The sequence below is a fragment of the Triplophysa dalaica genome, chromosome 24 (genome assembly GCF_015846415.1).
Source record: "Triplophysa dalaica isolate WHDGS20190420 chromosome 24, ASM1584641v1, whole genome shotgun sequence".
Lineage (NCBI taxonomy): Eukaryota > Metazoa > Chordata > Actinopteri > Cypriniformes > Nemacheilidae > Triplophysa > Triplophysa dalaica.
In genome coordinates, this window is record NC_079565.1 from 16798330 (window position 1) to 16815182 (window position 16853).

The window sequence follows — 16853 nt, forward strand, 5'->3', positions numbered from 1 at the left end:
ACTGAGCTACAGGAAGCCCCGTTCTCTCTCTATCACACAACAGCATTTAAGCCAGGCGCAAGCGTCTCTAATAGGAACTACGTTCTTCAACACATAACTATCCGCATACATTTAGGGCTTTAGTGAGTGCGTGCGTGAGACTGTGAGAGAGTGAGAGTGAGAGTGTGAGTGTGAGAGAGTGAGTGAGTGAGTGAGTGAGTGAGTGAGTGAGTGAGTGAGTGAGTGAGTGACTGAGTGAGTGAGTGAGTGACTGAGTGAGTGAGTGAGTGACCGAGTGAGTGAGTGAGTGAGTGAGTGAGTGAGTGAGTGAGTGAGTGAGTGACTGAGTGAGTGAGTGACCGAGTGAGTGAGTGACCGAGTGAGTGACTGAGTGACTGAGTGACTGAGTGAGTGAGTGACCGAGTGAGTGACTGAGTGACTGAGTGACTGAGTGAGTGAGTACTTGCCAAAGTATTTTTCTGTATAAGACAGTCACGTGAGAAATAAAACTTTGCGTCTTCTCATCACTACCTTTCAACACAAGCTGCTATCCCCGAAAGGGGAATGAACCGTTCCTGGAGACACTGCAATACCAGGTCGATGCGTGGAGTGGGCGGAGCAAGCCCCGCTTCCAGCTCCGCGTTTCAAAAATCCATTTAATATATGGTCCCCAGATAGGGGACGTATCAGATATTAAACTGATAAGAACAGATACTACACTTGATCTTAGCCAAAAGGCCGAGAAGCGATGCCCACAATGGGTGGCAAAAGGCACAGCGTGGGGCGGCACCGACTATTGGGCTTGCGGTGCACATGCGCCTCAAAGGTCAGCGTGTGATCGTACGAACACACAATCAAATGTATCGTTTAAACAACAGAATCAATTAACCAATTAACGAAAGAAGAAATAATTAAATGGGCTATTTTGAAGACCTGAACGAATGAAGGAACGGACTGAAAATCAAATGTATCGTTTAAACAACAGAATCAATTAACCGATTAACGAAAGACGAAATAATTAAATGGGCTATTTATGAAGACCTGAACGAATGAAGGAACGGACTGACAATCAAATGTATTGTTTAAACAATAGAATAAATTAACCGATTAACGAAAGAAGAAATAATTAAATGGGCTATTTATGAAGACCTGAACGGATGAAGGAACGGACGAGCACGCACACGTTTCACAGAAATGAAGGTCAGCGTGGTCTGGCAGAATCTCCGTCGAAGATGCGTTCTATACTCGTCTGATGAGGCGTCCAAAATATGAACGAAAAAACAATTAAACAAATGAATCAAACATAAAACCAGCAAACGAATAAATGAATATCTAAATAATTATATATATAAATATACCTACATGCATACATACATACATGTATGTGTGTTTGGGAACGACGGAACAGCAAACAACCGTATTAAAAAAAAACATGGTATTAGGAAGTAATCGATCACTCGATTTGGTGCTCGTCTCTTGCGGAATCTGCAGATCTGACGCCAACAAGGTTCGAAATACGGACACAATACAAAATCTCTCTTCTTTTGATACATGATAAGGGGAGAGCGCGAACGCAGTCCCCCACTACCAGAAATTATGCAGTCGAGATTCCCACATTTGGGGAATTCGCAAAAGTCAACCCAACCTGAGTGCAATGGCCGAGCCTCGTCCTGGGTGAACCGCCTTCGTGATCATGGTGTCTCCCCTGCCAGGTAAGTATGATTTGCCCCGTTCGGGCAAGACATCGCTTACTTGCCTCTGCCATGCGCATCAACGCTGACCCCGAGCGAGCGTTCGGCAACTGCAAGTTCCAGTTGATTGCTCTGTAGAACCCGTGGGAAAGCGGCACGAAGGCGACGGTCCACAGGCAAACATACACATGAACAGACAAATACATAAGAATTCAACGCAAACAGTCCACATATGTGCTGAAAGTGTTTCAATTGGATGCTGGACACCTTTTGCATTTAAGCATTTGGCAGACGCCTTTATCCAAAGCGACTTACATTGCTTTATCCTATACGTTTACATAGGTATTTGCAATTCCCAGGGATCGTACCCAAAACCTGTTAACGCAATGCTCTTACCACTGAGCTACAGGAAGCCCCGTTCTCTCTCTATCACACAACAGCATTTAAGCCAGGCGCAAGCGTCTCTAATAGGAACTACGTTCTTCAACACATAACTATCCGCATACATTTAGGGCTTTAGTGAGTGCGTGCGTGAGACTGTGAGAGAGTGAGAGTGAGAGTGTGAGAGAGTGAGTGAGTGAGTGAGTGAGTGAGTGAGTGAGTGAGTGAGTGAGTGACCGAGTGAGTGAGTGAGTGACCGAGTGAGTGAGTGAGTGAGTGAGTGACTGAGTGAGTGAGTGAGTGACCGAGTGAGTGAGTGACCGAGTGAGTGACTGAGTGACTGAGTGAGTGAGTGAGTGAGTGACTGAGTGAGTGAGTGAGTGAGTGAGTGACCGAGTGAGTGACTGAGTGACTGAGTGACTGAGTGAGTGAGTACTTGCCAAAGTATTTTTCTGTATAAGACAGTCACGTGAGAAATAAAACTTTGCGTCTTCTCATCACTACCTTTCAACACAAGCTGCTATCCCCGAAAGGGGAATGCACCGTTCCTGGAGACACTGCAATACCAGGTCGATGCGTGGAGTGGGCGGAGCAAGCCCCGCTTCCAGCTCCGCGTTTCAAAAATCCATTTAATATATGGTCCCCAGATAGGGGACGTATCAGATATTAAACTGATAAGAACAGATACTACACTTGATCTTAGCCAAAAGGCCGAGAAGCGATGCCCACAATGGGTGGCAAAAGGCAGAGCGTGGGGCGGCAACCGACTATTGGGCTTGCGGTGCACATGCGACTCAAAGGTCAGCGTGTGATCGTACGAACACACAATCAAATGTATCGTTTAAACAACAGAATCAATTAACCAATTAACGAAAGAAGAAATAATTAAATGGGCTATTTTTGAAGACCTGAACGAATGAAGGAACGGACTGAAAATCAAATGTATCGTTTAAACAACAGAATCAATTAACCGATTAACGAAAGAAGAAATAATTAAATGGGCTATTTATGAAGACCTGAACGAATGAAGGAACGGACTGACAATCAAATGTATTGTTTAAACAATAGAATAAATTAACCGATTAACGAAAGAAGAAATAATTAAATGGGCTATTTATGAAGACCTGAACGGATGAAGGAACGGACGAGCACGCACCACGTTTCACAGAAATGAAGGTCAGCGTGGTCTGGCAGAATCTCCGTCGAAGATGCGTTCTATACTCGTCTGATGAGGCCGTCCAAAATATGAACGAAAAAAACAATTAAACAAATGAATCAAACATAAAACCAGCAAACGAATAAATGAATATCTAAATAATTATATATATAAATATACCTACATGCATACATACATACATGTATGTGTGTTTGGGAACGACGGAACAGCAAACAACCGTATTAAAAAAAAAACAGGGTATTAGGAAGTAATCGATCACTCGATTTGGTGCTCGTCTCTTGCGGAATCTGCAGATCTGACGCCAACAAGGTTTCGAAATACGGACACAATACAAAATCTCTCTTCTTTTGATACATGATAAGGGGAGAGCGCGAACGCAGTCCCCCACTACCAGAAATTATGCAGTCGAGATTCCCACATTTGGGGAATTCGCAAAAGTCAACCCAACCTGAGTGCAATGGCCGAGCCTCGTCCTGGGTGAACCGCCCTTCGTGATCATGGTGTCTCCCCTGCCAGGTAAGTATGATTTGCCCCGTTCGGGCAAGACATCGCTTACTTGCCTCTGCCATGCGCATCAACGCTGACCCCGAGCGAGCGTTCGGCAACTGCAAGTTCCAGTTGATTGCTCTGTAGAACCCGTGGGAAAGCGCACGAAGGCGACGGTCCACAGGCAAACATACACATGAACAGACAAATACATTAAGAATTCAACGCAAACAGTCCACATAAGTGCTGAAAGTGTTTCAATTGGATGCTGGACACCTTTTGCATTTAAGCATTTGGCAGACGCCTTTATCCAAAGCGACTTACATTGCTTTATCCTATACATTTACATAGGTATTTACAATTCCCAGGGATCGTACCCAAAACCTGTTAACGCAATGCTCTTACCACTGAGCTACAGGAAGCCCCGTTCTCTCTCTATCACACAACAGCATTTAAGCCAGGCGCAAGCGTCTCTAATAGGAACTACGTTCTTCAACACATAACTATCCGCATACATTTAGGGCTTTAGTGAGTGCGTGCGTGAGACTGTGAGAGAGTGAGAGTGAGAGTGTGAGTGTGAGAGAGTGAGTGAGTGAGTGAGTGAGTGAGTGAGTGAGTGAGTGAGTGAGTGAGTGACTGAGTGAGTGAGTGAGTGACCGAGTGAGTGAGTGAGTGAGTGAGTGAGTGAGTGAGTGAGTGAGTGACTGAGTGAGTGAGTGAGTGACCGAGTGAGTGAGTGACCGAGTGAGTGACTGAGTGACTGAGTGACTGAGTGAGTGAGTACTTGCAAAGTATTTTTCAAGACAGTCACGTGAGAAATAAAACTTTGCGTCTTCTCATCACTACCTTTCAACACAAGCTGCTATCCCCGAAAGGGGAATGCACCGTTCCTGGAGACACTGCAATACCAGGTCGATGCGTGGAGTGGGCGGAGCAAGCCCCGCTTCCAGCTCCGCGTTTCAAAAATCCATTTAATATATGGTCCCCAGATAGGGGACGTATCAGATATTAAACTGATAAGAACAGATACTACACTTGATCTTAGCCAAAAGGCCGAGAAGCGATGCCCACAATGGGTGGCAAAAGGCACAGCGTGGGGCGGCAACCGACTATTGGGCTTTGCGGTGCACATGCGCCTCAAAGGTCAGCGTGTGATCGTACGAACACACAATCAAATGTATCGTTTAAACAACAGAATCAATTAACCAATTAACGAAAGAAGAAATAATTAAATGGGCTATTTTTGAAGACCTGAACGAATGAAGGAACGGACTGAAAATCAAATGTATCGTTTAAACAACAGAATCAATTAACCGATTAACGAAAGAAGAAATAATTAAATGGGCTATTTATGAAGACCTGAACGAATGAAGGAACGGGACTGACAATCAAATGTATTGTTTTAAACAATAGAATAAATTAACCGATTAACGAAAGAAGAAATAATTAAATGGGCTATTTATGAAGACCTGAACGGATGAAGGAACGGACGAGCACGCACACGTTTCACAGAAATGAAGGTCAGCGTGGTCTGGCAGAATCTCCGTCGAAGATGCGTTCTATACTCGTCTGATGAGGCGTCCAAAATATGAACGAAAAAACAATTAAACAAATGAATCAAACATAAAACCAGCAAACGAATAAATGAATATCTAAATAATTATATATAAATATACCTACATGCATACATACATACATGTATGTGTGTTTGGGAACGACGGAACAGCAAACAACCGTATTAAAAAAAAACATGGTATTAGGAAGTAATCGATCACTCGATTTGGTGCTCGTCTCTTGCGGAATCTGCAGATCTGACGCCAACAAGGTTCGAAATACGGACACAATACAAAATCTCTCTTCTTTTGATACATGATAAGGGGAGCGCGAACGCAGTCCCCCACTACCAGAAATTATGCAGTCGAGATTCCCACATTTGGGGAATTCGCAAAAGTCAACCCAACCTGAGTGCAATGGCCGAGCCTCGTCCTGGGTGAACCGCCTTCGTGATCATGGTGTCCCCCTGCCAGGTAAGTATGATTTGCCCCGTTCGGGCAAGACATCGCTTACTTGCCTCTGCCATGCGCATCAACGCTGACCCCGAGCGAGCGTTCGGCAACTGCAAGTTCCAGTTGATTGCTCTGTAGAACCCGTGGGAAAGCGCACGAAGGCGACGGTCCACAGGCAAACATACACATGAACAGACAAATACATTAAGAATTCAACGCAAACAGTCCACATATGTGCTGAAAGTGTTTCAATTGGATGCTGGACACCTTTTGCATTTAAGCATTTGGCAGACGCCTTTATCCAAAGCGACTTACATTGCTTTATCCTATACATTTACATAGGTATTTGCAATTCCCAGGGATCGTACCCAAAACCTGTTAACGCAATGCTCTTACCACTGAGCTACAGGAAGCCCCGTTCTCTCTCTATCACACAACAGCATTTAAGCCAGGCGCAAGCGTCTCTAATAGGAACTACGTTCTTCAACACATAACTATCCGCATACATTTAGGGCTTTAGTGAGTGCGTGCGTGAGACTGTGAGAGAGTGAGAGTGTGAGTGTGAGAGAGTGAGTGAGTGAGTGAGTGAGTGAGTGAGTGAGTGATGAGTGAGTGAGTGATGAGTGAGTGACTGAGTGATGAGTGAGTGAGAGAGAGTGAGTGAGTGAGTGAGTGAGTGAGTGATGAGTGAGTGAGTGACTGAGTGAGTGAGTGACCGAGTGAGTGAGTGACCGAGTGAGTGACTGAGTGAGTGACTGAGTGAGTGAGTACTTGCCAAAGTATTTTTCTGTATAAGACAGTCACGTGAGAAATAAAACTTTGCGTCTTCTCATCACTACCTTTCAACACAAGCTGCTATCCCCGAAAGGGGAATGCACCGTTCCTGGAGACACTGCAATACCAGGTCGATGCGTGGAGTGGGCGGAGCAAGCCCCGCTTCCAGCTCCGCGTTTCAAAAATCCATTTAATATATGGTCCCCAGATAGGGGACGTATCAGATATTAAACTGATAAGAACAGATACTACACTTGATCTTAGCCAAAAGGCCGAGAAGCGATGCCCACAATGGGTGGCAAAAGGCAGAGCGTGGGCGGCACCGACTATTGGGCTTGCGGTGCACATGCGCCTCAAAGGTCAGCGTGTGATCGTACGAACACACAATCAAATGTATCGTTTAAACAACAGAATCAATTAACCAATTAACGAAAGAAGAAATAATTAAATGGGCTATTTTTGAAGACCTGAACGAATGAAGGAACGGACTGAAAATCAAATGTATCGTTTAAACAACAGAATCAATTAACCGATTAACGAAAGAAGAAATAATTAAATGGGCTATTTATGAAGACCTGAACGAATGAAGGAACGGACTGACAATCAAATGTATTGTTTAAACAATAGAATAAATTAACCGATTAACGAAAGAAGAAATAATTAAATGGGCTATTTATGAAGACCTGAACGGATGAAGGAACGGACGAGCACGCACACGTTTCACAGAAATGAAGGTCAGCGTGGTCTGGCAGAATCTCCGTCGAAGATGCGTTCTATACTCGTCTGATGAGGCGTCCAAAATATGAACGAAAAAACAATTAAACAAATGAATCAAACATAAAACCAGCAAACGAATAAATGAATATCTAAATAATTATATATATAAATATACCTACATGCATACATACATACATGTATGTGTGTTTGGGAACGACGGAACAGCAAACAACCGTATTAAAAAAAAACATGGTATTAGGAAGTAATCGATCACTCGATTTGGTGCTCGTCTCTTGCGGAATCTGCAGATCTGACGCCAACAAGGTTCGAAATACGGACACAATACAAAATCTCTCTTCTTTTGATACATGATAAGGGGAGAGCGCGAACGCAGTCCCCCACTACCAGAAATTATGCAGTCGAGATTCCCACATTTGGGGAATTCGCAAAAGTCAACCCAACCTGAGTGCAATGGCCGAGCCTCGTCCTGGGTGAACCGCCTTCGTGATCATGGTGTCTCCCCTGCCAGGTAAGTATGATTTGCCCCGTTCGGGCAAGACATCGCTTACTTGCCTCTGCCATGCGCATCAACGCTGACCCCGAGCGAGCGTTCGGCAACTGCAAGTTCCAGTTGATTGCTCTGTAGAACCCGTGGGAAAGCGCACGAAGGCGACGGTCCACAGGCAAACATACACATGAACAGACAAATACATTAAGAATTCAACGCAAACAGTCCACATATGTGCTGAAAGTGTTTCAATTGGATGCTGGACACCTTTTGCATTTAAGCATTTGGCAGACGCCTTTATCCAAAGCGACTTACATTGCTTTATCCTATACATTTACATAGGTATTTGCAATTCCCAGGGATCGTACCCAAAACCTGTTAACGCAATGCTCTTACCACTGAGCTACAGGAAGCCCCGTTCTCTCTCTATCACACAACAGCATTTAAGCCAGGCGCAAGCGTCTCTAATAGGAACTACGTTCTTCAACACATAACTATCCGCATACATTTAGGGCTTTAGTGAGTGCGTGCGTGAGACTGTGAGAGAGTGAGAGTGTGAGTGTGAGAGAGTGAGTGAGTGAGTGAGTGAGTGAGTGAGAGAGTGAGAGAGTGATGAGTGAGTGAGTGAGTGAGTGAGTGACCGAGTGAGTGAGTGACCGAGTGAGTGACTGAGTGACTGAGTGACTGAGTGAGTGAGTACTTGCCAAAGTATTTTTCTGTATAAGACAGTCACGTGAGAAATAAAACTTTGCGTCTTCTCATCACTACCTTTCAACACAAGCTGCTATCCCCGAAAGGGGAATGCACCGTTCCTGGAGACACTGCAATACCAGGTCGATGCGTGGAGTGGGCGGAGCAAGCCCCGCTTCCAGCTCCGCGTTTCAAAAATCCATTTAATATATGGTCCCCAGATAGGGGACGTATCAGATATTAAACTGATAAGAACAGATACTACACTTGATCTTAGCCAAAAGGCCGAGAAGCGATGCCCACAATGGGTGGCAAAAGGCAGAGCGTGGGGCGGCACCGACTATTGGGCTTGCGGTGCACATGCGCCTCAAAGGTCAGCGTGTGATCTACGAACACACAATCAAATGTATCGTTTAAACAACAGAAGCAATTAACCAATTAACGAAAGAAGAAATAATTAAATGGGCTATTTTTGAAGACCTGAACGAATGAAGGAACGGACTGAAAATCAAATGTATCGTTTAAACAACAGAATCAATTAACCGATTAACGAAAGAAGAAATAATTAAATGGGCTATTTATGAAGACCTGAACGAATGAAGGAACGGACTGACAATCAAATGTATTGTTTAAACAATAGAATAAATTAACCGATTAAGGAAAGAAGAAATAATTAAAATGGGCTATTTATGAAGACCTGAACGGATGAAGGAACGGACGAGCACGCACACGTTTCACAGAAATGAAGGTCAGCGTGGTCTGGCAGAATCTCCGTCGAAGATGCGTTCTATACTCGTCTGATGAGGCGGTCCAAAATATGAACGAAAAAACAATTAAACAAATGAATCAAACATAAAACCAGCAAACGAATAAATGAATATCTAAATAATTATATATATAAATATACCTACATGCATACATACATACATGTATGTGTGTTTGGGAACGACGGAACAGCAAACAACCGTATTAAAAAAAAACATGGTATTAGGAAGTAATCGATCACTCCGATTTGGTGCTCGTCTCTTGCGGAATCTGCAGATCTGACGCCAACAAGGTTCGAAATACGGACACAATACAAAATCTCTCTTCTTTTGATACATGATAAGGGGAGAGCGCGAACGCAGTCCCCCACTACTACCAGAAATTATGCAGTCGAGATTCCCACATTTGGGGAATTCGCAAAAGTCAACCCAACCTGAGTGCAATGGCCGAGCCTCGTCCTGGGTGAACCGCCTTCGTGATCATGGTGTCTCCCCTGCCAGGTAAGTATGATTTGCCCCGTTCGGGCAAGACATCGCTTACTTGCCTCTGCCATGCGCATCAACGCTGACCCCGAGCGAGCGTTCGGCAACTGCAAGTTCCAGTTGATTGCTCTGTAAACCCGTGGGAAAGCGCACGAAGGCGACGGTCCACAGGCAAACATACACATGAACAGACAAATACATTAAGAATTCAACGCAAACAGTCCACATATGTGCTGAAAGTGTTTCAATTGGATGCTGGACACCTTTGCATTTAAGCATTTGGCAGGACGCCTTTATCCAAAGCGACTTACATTGCTTTATCCTATACATTACATAGGTATTTGCAATTCCCAGGGATCGTACCCAAAACCTGTTAACGCAATGCTCTTACCACTGAGCTACAGGAAGCCCCGTTCTCTCTTCTATCACACAACAGCATTTAAGCCAGGCGCAAGCGTCTCTAATAGGAACTACGTTCTTCAACACATAACTATCCGCATACATTTAGGGCTTTAGTGAGTGCGTGCGTGAGACTGTGAGAGAGTGAGAGTGAGAGTGTGAGAGAGTGAGTGAGTGAGTGAGTGAGTGAGTGAGTGAGTGAGTGAGTGAGTGACTGAGTGAGTGAGTGAGTGAGTGAGTGAGTGACCGAGTGAGTGACGCGAGTGAGTGACTGAGTGACTGAGTGACTGAGTGAGTGAGTACTTGCCAAAGTATTTTTCTGTATAAGACAGTCACGTGAGAAATAAAACTTTGCGTCTTCTCATCACTACCTTTCAACACAAGCTGCTATCCCCGAAAGGGGAATGCACCGTTCCTGGAGACACTGCAATACAGGTCGATGCGTGGAGTGGGCGGAGCAAGCCCCGCTTCCAGCTCCGCGTTTCAAAAATCCATTTAATATATGGTCCCCAGATAGGGGACGTATCAGATATTAAACTGATAAGAACAGATACTACACTTGATCTTAGCCAAAAGGCCGAGAAGCGATGCCCACAATGGGTGGCAAAAGGCAGAGCGGGGGCGGCACCGACTATTGGGCTTGCGGTGCACATGCGCCTCAAAGGTCAGCGTGTGATCGTACGAACACACAATCAAATGTATCGTTTAAACAACAGAATCAATTAACCAATTAACGAAAGAAGAAATAATTAAATGGGCTATTTTTGAAGACCTGAACGAATGAAGGAACGGACTGAAAATCAAATGTATCGTTTAAACAACAGAATCAATTAACCGATTAACGAAAGAAGAAATAATTAAATGGGCTATTTATGAAGACCTGAACGAATGAAGGAACGGACTGACAATCAAATGTATTGTTTAAACAATAGAATAAATTAACCGATTAACGAAAGAAGAAATAATTAAATGGGCTATTTATGAAGACCTGAACGGATGAAGGAACGGACGAGCACGCACACGTTTCACAGAAATGAAGGTCAGCGTGGTCTGGCAGAATCTCCGTCGAAGATGCGTTCTATACTCGTCTGATGAGGCGTCCAAAATATGAACGAAAAAACAATTAAACAAATGAATCAAACATAAAACCAGCAAACGAATAAATGAATATCTAAATAATTATATATATAAATATACCTACATGCATACATACATACATGTATGTGTGTTTGGGAACGACGGAACAGCAAACAACCGTATTAAAAAAAAACATGGTATTAGGAAGTAATCGATCACTCGATTTGGTGCTCGTCTCTTGCGGAATCTGCAGATCTGACGCCAACAAGGTTCGAAATACGGACACAATACAAAATCTCTCTTCTTTTGATACATGATAAGGGAGAGCGCGAACGCAGTCCCCCACTACCAGAAATTATGCAGTCGAGATTCCCACATTTGGGGAATTCGCAAAAGTCAACCCAACCTGAGTGCAATGGCCGAGCCTCGTCCTGGGTGAACCGCCTTCGTGATCATGGTGTCTCCCCTGCCAGGTAAGTATGATTTGCCCCGTTCGGGCAAGACATCGCTTACTTGCCTCTGCCATGCGCATCAACGCTGACCCCGAGCGAGCGTTCGGCAACTGCAAGTTCCAGTTGATTGCTCTGTAGAACCCGTGGGAAAGCGCACGAAGGCGACGGTCCACAGGCAAACATACACATGAACAGACAAATACATTAAGAATTCAACGCAAACAGTCCACATATGTGCTGAAAGTGTTTCAATTGGATGCTGGACACCTTTTGCATTTAAGCATTTGGCAGACGCCTTTATCCAAAGCGACTTACATTGCTTTATCCTATACATTTACATAGGTATTTGCAATTCCCAGGGATCGTACCCAAAACCTGTTAACGCAATGCTCTTACCACTGAGCTACAGGAAGCCCCGTTCTCTCTCTATCACACAACAGCATTTAAGCCAGGCGCAAGCGTCTCTAATAGGAACTACGTTCTTCAACACATAACTATCCGCATACATTTAGGGCTTTAGTGAGTGCGTGCGTGAGACTGTGAGAGAGTGAGAGTGAGAGTGAGAGTGTGAGTGTGAGAGAGTGAGTGAGTGAGTGAGTGAGTGAGTGAGTGAGTGAGTGAGTGAGTGAGTGAGTGAGTGAGTGACTGAGTGAGTGAGTGACCGAGTGAGTGTGTGAGTGACCGAGTGAGTGAGTGAGTGAGTGAGTGAGTGAGTGAGTGAGTGACTGAGTGAGTGAGTGAGTGAGTGACCGAGTGAGTGACTGAGTGACTGAGTGACTGAGTGAGTGAGAGTGAGTGAGTGAGTGAGTGACTGAGTGAGTGAGTGACCGAGTGAGTGACCGGAGTGAGTGAGTGAGTGAGTGAGTGAGTGACTGAGTGAGTGAGTGAGTGAGTGACCGAAGTGACTGAGTGACTGAGTGAGTGAGTGATGAGTGAGTGACTGAGTGAGTGAGTGACCGAGTGAGTGAGTGACCGAGTGAGTGACTGAGTGACTGAGTGACTGAGTGAGTGAGTACTTGCCAAAGTATTTTTCTGTATAAGACAGTCACGTGAGAAATAAAACTTTGCGTCTTCTCATCACTACCTTCAACACAAGCTGCTATCCCCGAAAGGGGAATGCACCGTTCCTGGAGACACTGCAATACCAGGTCGATGCGTGGAGTGGGCGGCAAGCCCCGCTTCCAGCTCCGCGTTTCAAAAATCCATTTAATATATGGTCCCCAGATAGGGGACGTATCAGATATTAAACTGATAAGAACAGATACTACACTTGATCTTAGCCAAAAGGCCGAGAAGCGATGCCCACAATGGGTGGCAAAAGGCAGAGCGTGGGCGGCACCGACTATTGGGCTTGCGGTGCACATGCGCCTCAAAGGTCAGCGTGTGATCGTACGAACACACAATCAAATGTATCGTTTAAACAACAGAATCAATTAACCAATTAACGAAAGAAGAAATAATTAAATGGGCTATTTTGAAGACCTGAACGAATGAAGGAACGGACTGAAAATCAAATGTATCGTTTAAACAACAGAATCAATTAACCGATTAACGAAAGAAGAAATAATTAAATGGGCTATTTAGAAGACCTGAACGAATGAAGGAACGGACTGACAATCAAATGTATTGTTTAAACAATAGAATAAATTAACCGATTAACGAAAGAAGAAATAATTAAATGGGCTATTTATGAAGACCTGAACGGATGAAGGAACGGACGAGCACGCACACGTTTCACAGAAATGAAGGTCAGCGTGGTCTGGCAGAATCTCCGTCGAAGATGCGTTCTATACTCGTCTGATGAGGCGTCCAAAATATGAACGAAAAAACAATTAAACAAATGAATCAAACATAAAACCAGCAAACGAATAAATGAATATCTAAATAATTAATATATAAATATACCTACATGCATACATACATACATGTATGTGTGTTTGGGAACGACGGAACAGCAAACAACCGTATTAAAAAAAAACAGGGTATTAGGAAGTAATCGATCACTCGATTTGGTGCTCGTCTCTTGCGGAATCTGCAGATCTGACGCCAACAAGGTTCGAAATACGGACACAATACAAAATCTCTCTTCTTTTGATACATGATAAGGGGAGAGCGCGAACGCAGTCCCCCACTACCAGAAATTATGCAGTCGAGATTCCACATTTGGGGAATTCGCAAAAGTCAACCCAACCTGAGTGCAATGGCCGAGCCTCGTCCTGGGTGAACCGCCTTCGTGATCATGGTGTCTCCCCTGCCAGGTAAGTATGATTTGCCCCGTTCGGGCAAGACATCGCTTACTTGCCTCTGCCATGCGCATCAACGCTGACCCCAGCGAGCGTTCGGCAACTGCAAGTTCCAGTTGATTGCTCTGTAGAACCCGTGGAAAGCGCACGAAGGCGACGGTCCACAGGCAAACATACACATGAACAGACAAATACATTAAGAATTCAACGCAAACAGTCCACATATGTGCTGAAAGTGTTTCAATTGGATGCTGGACACCTTTTGCATTTAAGCATTTGGCAGACGCCTTTATCCAAAGCGACTTACATTGCTTTATCCTATACATTTACATAGGTATTTGCAATTCCCAGGGATCGTACCCAAAACCTGTTAACGCAATGCTCTTACCACTGAGCTACAGGAAGCCCCGTTCTCTCTCTATCACACAACAGCATTTAAGCCAGGCGCAAGCGTCTCTAATAGGAACTACGTTCTTCAACACATAACTATCCGCATACATTTAGGGCTTTAGTGAGTGCGTGCGTGAGACTGTGAGAGAGTGAGAGTGAGAGTGAGAGTGTGAGTGTGAGAGAGAGTGAGTGAGTGAGTGAGTGAGTGAGTGAGTGAGTGAGTGAGTGAGTGAGTGACTGAGTGAGTGAGTGACCGAGTGAGTGAGTGAGTGACCGAGTGATGAGTGAGTGAGTGAGTGAGTGAGTGACTGAGTGAGTGAGTGAGTGAGTGAGTGAGTGACCGAGTGAGTGACTGAGTGACTGAGTGACTGAGTGAGTGAGTGAGTGAGTGAGTGAGTGAGTGACTGAGTGAGTGAGTGACCGAGAGTGAGTGAGTGACCGAGTGAGTGAGTGAGTGAGTGAGTGAGTGAGTGACTGAGTGAGTGAGTGAGTGAGTGACCGAGTGAGTGACTGAGTGACTGAGTGAGTGAGTGAGTGAGTGAGTGAGTGAGTGAGTGACTGAGTGAGTGAGTGAGTGAGTGAGTGACCGAGTGAGTGACTGAGTGACTGAGTGACTGAGTGAGTGAGTACTTGCCAAAGTATTTTTCTGTATAAGACAGTCACGTGAGAAATAAAACTTTGCGTCTTCTCATCACTACCTTTCAACACAAGCTGCTATCCCCGAAAGGGAATGCACCGTTCCTGGAGACACTGCAATACCAGGTCGATGCGTGGAGTGGGCGGAGCAAGCCCCGCTTCCAGCTCCGCGTTTCAAAAATCCATTTAATATATGGTCCCCAGATAGGGGACGTATCAGATATTAAACTGATAAGAACAGATACTACACTTGATCTTAGCCAAAAGGCCGAGAAGCGATGCCCACAATGGGTGGCAAAAGCAGAGCGTGGGGCGGCACCGACTATTGGGCTTGCGGTGCACATGCGCCTCAAAGGTCAGCGTGTGATCGTACGAACACACAATCAAATGTATCGTTTAAACAACAGAATCAATTAACCAATTAACGAAAGAAGAAATAATTAAATGGGCTATTTTTGAAGACCTGAACGAATGAAGGAACGGACTGAAAATCAAATGTATCGTTTAAACAACAGAATCAATTAACCGATTAACGAAAGAAGAAATAATTAAATGGGCTATTTATGAAGACCTGAACGAATGAAGGAACGGACTGACAATCAAATGTATTGTTTAAACAATAGAATAAATTAACCGATTAACGAAAGAAGAAATAATTAAATGGGCTATTTATGAAGACCTGAACGGATGAAGGAACGGACGAGCACGCACACGTTTCACAGAAATGAAGGTCAGCGTGGTCTGGCAGAATCTCCGTCGAAGATGCGTTCTATACTCGTCTGATGAGGCGTCCAAAATATGAACGAAAAAACAATTAAACAAATGAATCAAACATAAAACCAGCAAACGAATAAATGAATATCTAAATAATTATATATATAAATATACCTACATGCAAACATACATACATGTATGTGTTTTGGGAACGACGGAACAGCAAACACCGTATTAAAAAAAACAGGGTATTAGGAAGTAATCGATCACTCGATTTGGTGCTCGTCTCTTGCGGAATCTGCAGATCTGACGCCAACAAGGGTTCGAAATACGGACACAATACAAATTCTCTCTTCTTTTGATACATGATAAGGGGAGAGCGCGAACGCAGTCCCCCACGTACCAGAAATTATGCAGTCGAGATTCCCCACATTTGGGGGAAATTCGCAAAATTCAACCCAACCTAGTGCAATGGCCGAGCCTCGTCCTGGGTGAACCGCCTTCGTGATCATGTGTCCCCCCTGCCAGGGTAAGTATGATTTGCCCCGTTCGGGCAAGACATCGCTTACTTGCCTCTGCCATGCGCATCAACGCTGACCCCGAAGCGAGCGTTCGGCAACTGCAAGTTCCAGTTGATTGCTCTGTAGAACCCGTGGGGAAAGCGCACGAAGGCGACGGGTCCACAGGCAAACATACACATGAACAGACAAATACATTAAGAATCAACGCAAACAGTCCACATATGTGCTGAAAGTGTTTCAATTGGATGCTGACATACCGTTGCATTTAAGCATTTGGCAGACGCCTTTATCCAAAGCGACTTACATTGCTTTATCCTATACATTTACATAGGTATTTTACAATTCCCAGGATCGTACCCAAAACCTGTTAACGCAATGCTCTTACCACTGAGCTACAGGAAGCCCCGTTCCTCTCTCTATCTCACAACAGCATTTAAGCCAGCGCAAGCGTCTCTAATAGAACTACGTTCTTCAACACATAACTATCCGCATACATTTAGGGCTTTAGTGAGTGCGTGCGTGAGACTGTGAGAGAGGTGAGAGTGAGAGTGTGAGTGTGAGTGAGTGAGTGAGTGAGTGAGTGAGTGAGTGATGAGTGAGTGAGTGAGTGAGTGAGTGACGTGAGTGAGTGAGTGAGTGAGTGACTGAGTGAGTGAGTGGACAGAGTGAGTGAGTGAGTGAGTGAGTGACTGAGTGAGTGAGTGAGTGACCGAGTGAGTGAGTGACCGAGTGAGTGACTGAGTGACTGAGTGAGTGAGGAGTACT

At 44.6% G+C, this 16853-nt stretch overlaps 16 non-coding genes across 16 annotated transcripts; all 16 read right to left on the bottom strand.

Annotated features, from left to right (window-relative positions):
• Positions 1-538: 538 nt before the first annotated feature.
• On the bottom strand, positions 539-729 carry LOC130415083 (U2 spliceosomal RNA). Its single transcript, XR_008905857.1, has one exon. It is a non-coding gene; the product is annotated as a U2 spliceosomal RNA (small nuclear RNA).
• Positions 730-1535: 806 nt separating this feature from the next.
• LOC130414959 (U1 spliceosomal RNA) lies at positions 1536-1699 on the bottom strand. The gene has a single exon (XR_008905738.1). It is a non-coding gene; the product is annotated as a U1 spliceosomal RNA (small nuclear RNA).
• An 884-nt stretch (positions 1700-2583) lies between these two features.
• LOC130415039 (U2 spliceosomal RNA) lies at positions 2584-2774 on the bottom strand. Its single transcript, XR_008905813.1, has one exon. It is a non-coding gene; the product is annotated as a U2 spliceosomal RNA (small nuclear RNA).
• An 813-nt stretch (positions 2775-3587) lies between these two features.
• LOC130415011 (U1 spliceosomal RNA) lies at positions 3588-3752 on the bottom strand. The gene has a single exon (XR_008905786.1). It is a non-coding gene; the product is annotated as a U1 spliceosomal RNA (small nuclear RNA).
• An 836-nt stretch (positions 3753-4588) lies between these two features.
• LOC130415040 (U2 spliceosomal RNA) lies at positions 4589-4779 on the bottom strand. Its single transcript, XR_008905814.1, has one exon. It is a non-coding gene; the product is annotated as a U2 spliceosomal RNA (small nuclear RNA).
• An 808-nt stretch (positions 4780-5587) lies between these two features.
• Positions 5588-5749, bottom strand: LOC130415020 (U1 spliceosomal RNA). Its single transcript, XR_008905795.1, has one exon. It is a non-coding gene; the product is annotated as a U1 spliceosomal RNA (small nuclear RNA).
• An 838-nt stretch (positions 5750-6587) lies between these two features.
• LOC130415041 (U2 spliceosomal RNA) lies at positions 6588-6778 on the bottom strand. The gene has a single exon (XR_008905815.1). It is a non-coding gene; the product is annotated as a U2 spliceosomal RNA (small nuclear RNA).
• Positions 6779-7584: 806 nt separating this feature from the next.
• On the bottom strand, positions 7585-7748 carry LOC130414960 (U1 spliceosomal RNA). Its single transcript, XR_008905739.1, has one exon. It is a non-coding gene; the product is annotated as a U1 spliceosomal RNA (small nuclear RNA).
• Positions 7749-8515: 767 nt separating this feature from the next.
• Positions 8516-8706, bottom strand: LOC130415042 (U2 spliceosomal RNA). The gene has a single exon (XR_008905817.1). It is a non-coding gene; the product is annotated as a U2 spliceosomal RNA (small nuclear RNA).
• An 809-nt stretch (positions 8707-9515) lies between these two features.
• Positions 9516-9682, bottom strand: LOC130415017 (U1 spliceosomal RNA). Its single transcript, XR_008905792.1, has one exon. It is a non-coding gene; the product is annotated as a U1 spliceosomal RNA (small nuclear RNA).
• Positions 9683-10454: 772 nt separating this feature from the next.
• Positions 10455-10644, bottom strand: LOC130415088 (U2 spliceosomal RNA). The gene has a single exon (XR_008905862.1). It is a non-coding gene; the product is annotated as a U2 spliceosomal RNA (small nuclear RNA).
• Positions 10645-11449: 805 nt separating this feature from the next.
• LOC130415000 (U1 spliceosomal RNA) lies at positions 11450-11613 on the bottom strand. Its single transcript, XR_008905776.1, has one exon. It is a non-coding gene; the product is annotated as a U1 spliceosomal RNA (small nuclear RNA).
• A 1082-nt stretch (positions 11614-12695) lies between these two features.
• Positions 12696-12884, bottom strand: LOC130415089 (U2 spliceosomal RNA). The gene has a single exon (XR_008905863.1). It is a non-coding gene; the product is annotated as a U2 spliceosomal RNA (small nuclear RNA).
• Positions 12885-13687: 803 nt separating this feature from the next.
• LOC130415001 (U1 spliceosomal RNA) lies at positions 13688-13850 on the bottom strand. Its single transcript, XR_008905777.1, has one exon. It is a non-coding gene; the product is annotated as a U1 spliceosomal RNA (small nuclear RNA).
• A 1092-nt stretch (positions 13851-14942) lies between these two features.
• Positions 14943-15133, bottom strand: LOC130415025 (U2 spliceosomal RNA). The gene has a single exon (XR_008905800.1). It is a non-coding gene; the product is annotated as a U2 spliceosomal RNA (small nuclear RNA).
• An 804-nt stretch (positions 15134-15937) lies between these two features.
• LOC130415023 (U1 spliceosomal RNA) lies at positions 15938-16104 on the bottom strand. Its single transcript, XR_008905798.1, has one exon. It is a non-coding gene; the product is annotated as a U1 spliceosomal RNA (small nuclear RNA).
• Between the last annotated feature and the right edge of the window lie 749 nt (positions 16105-16853).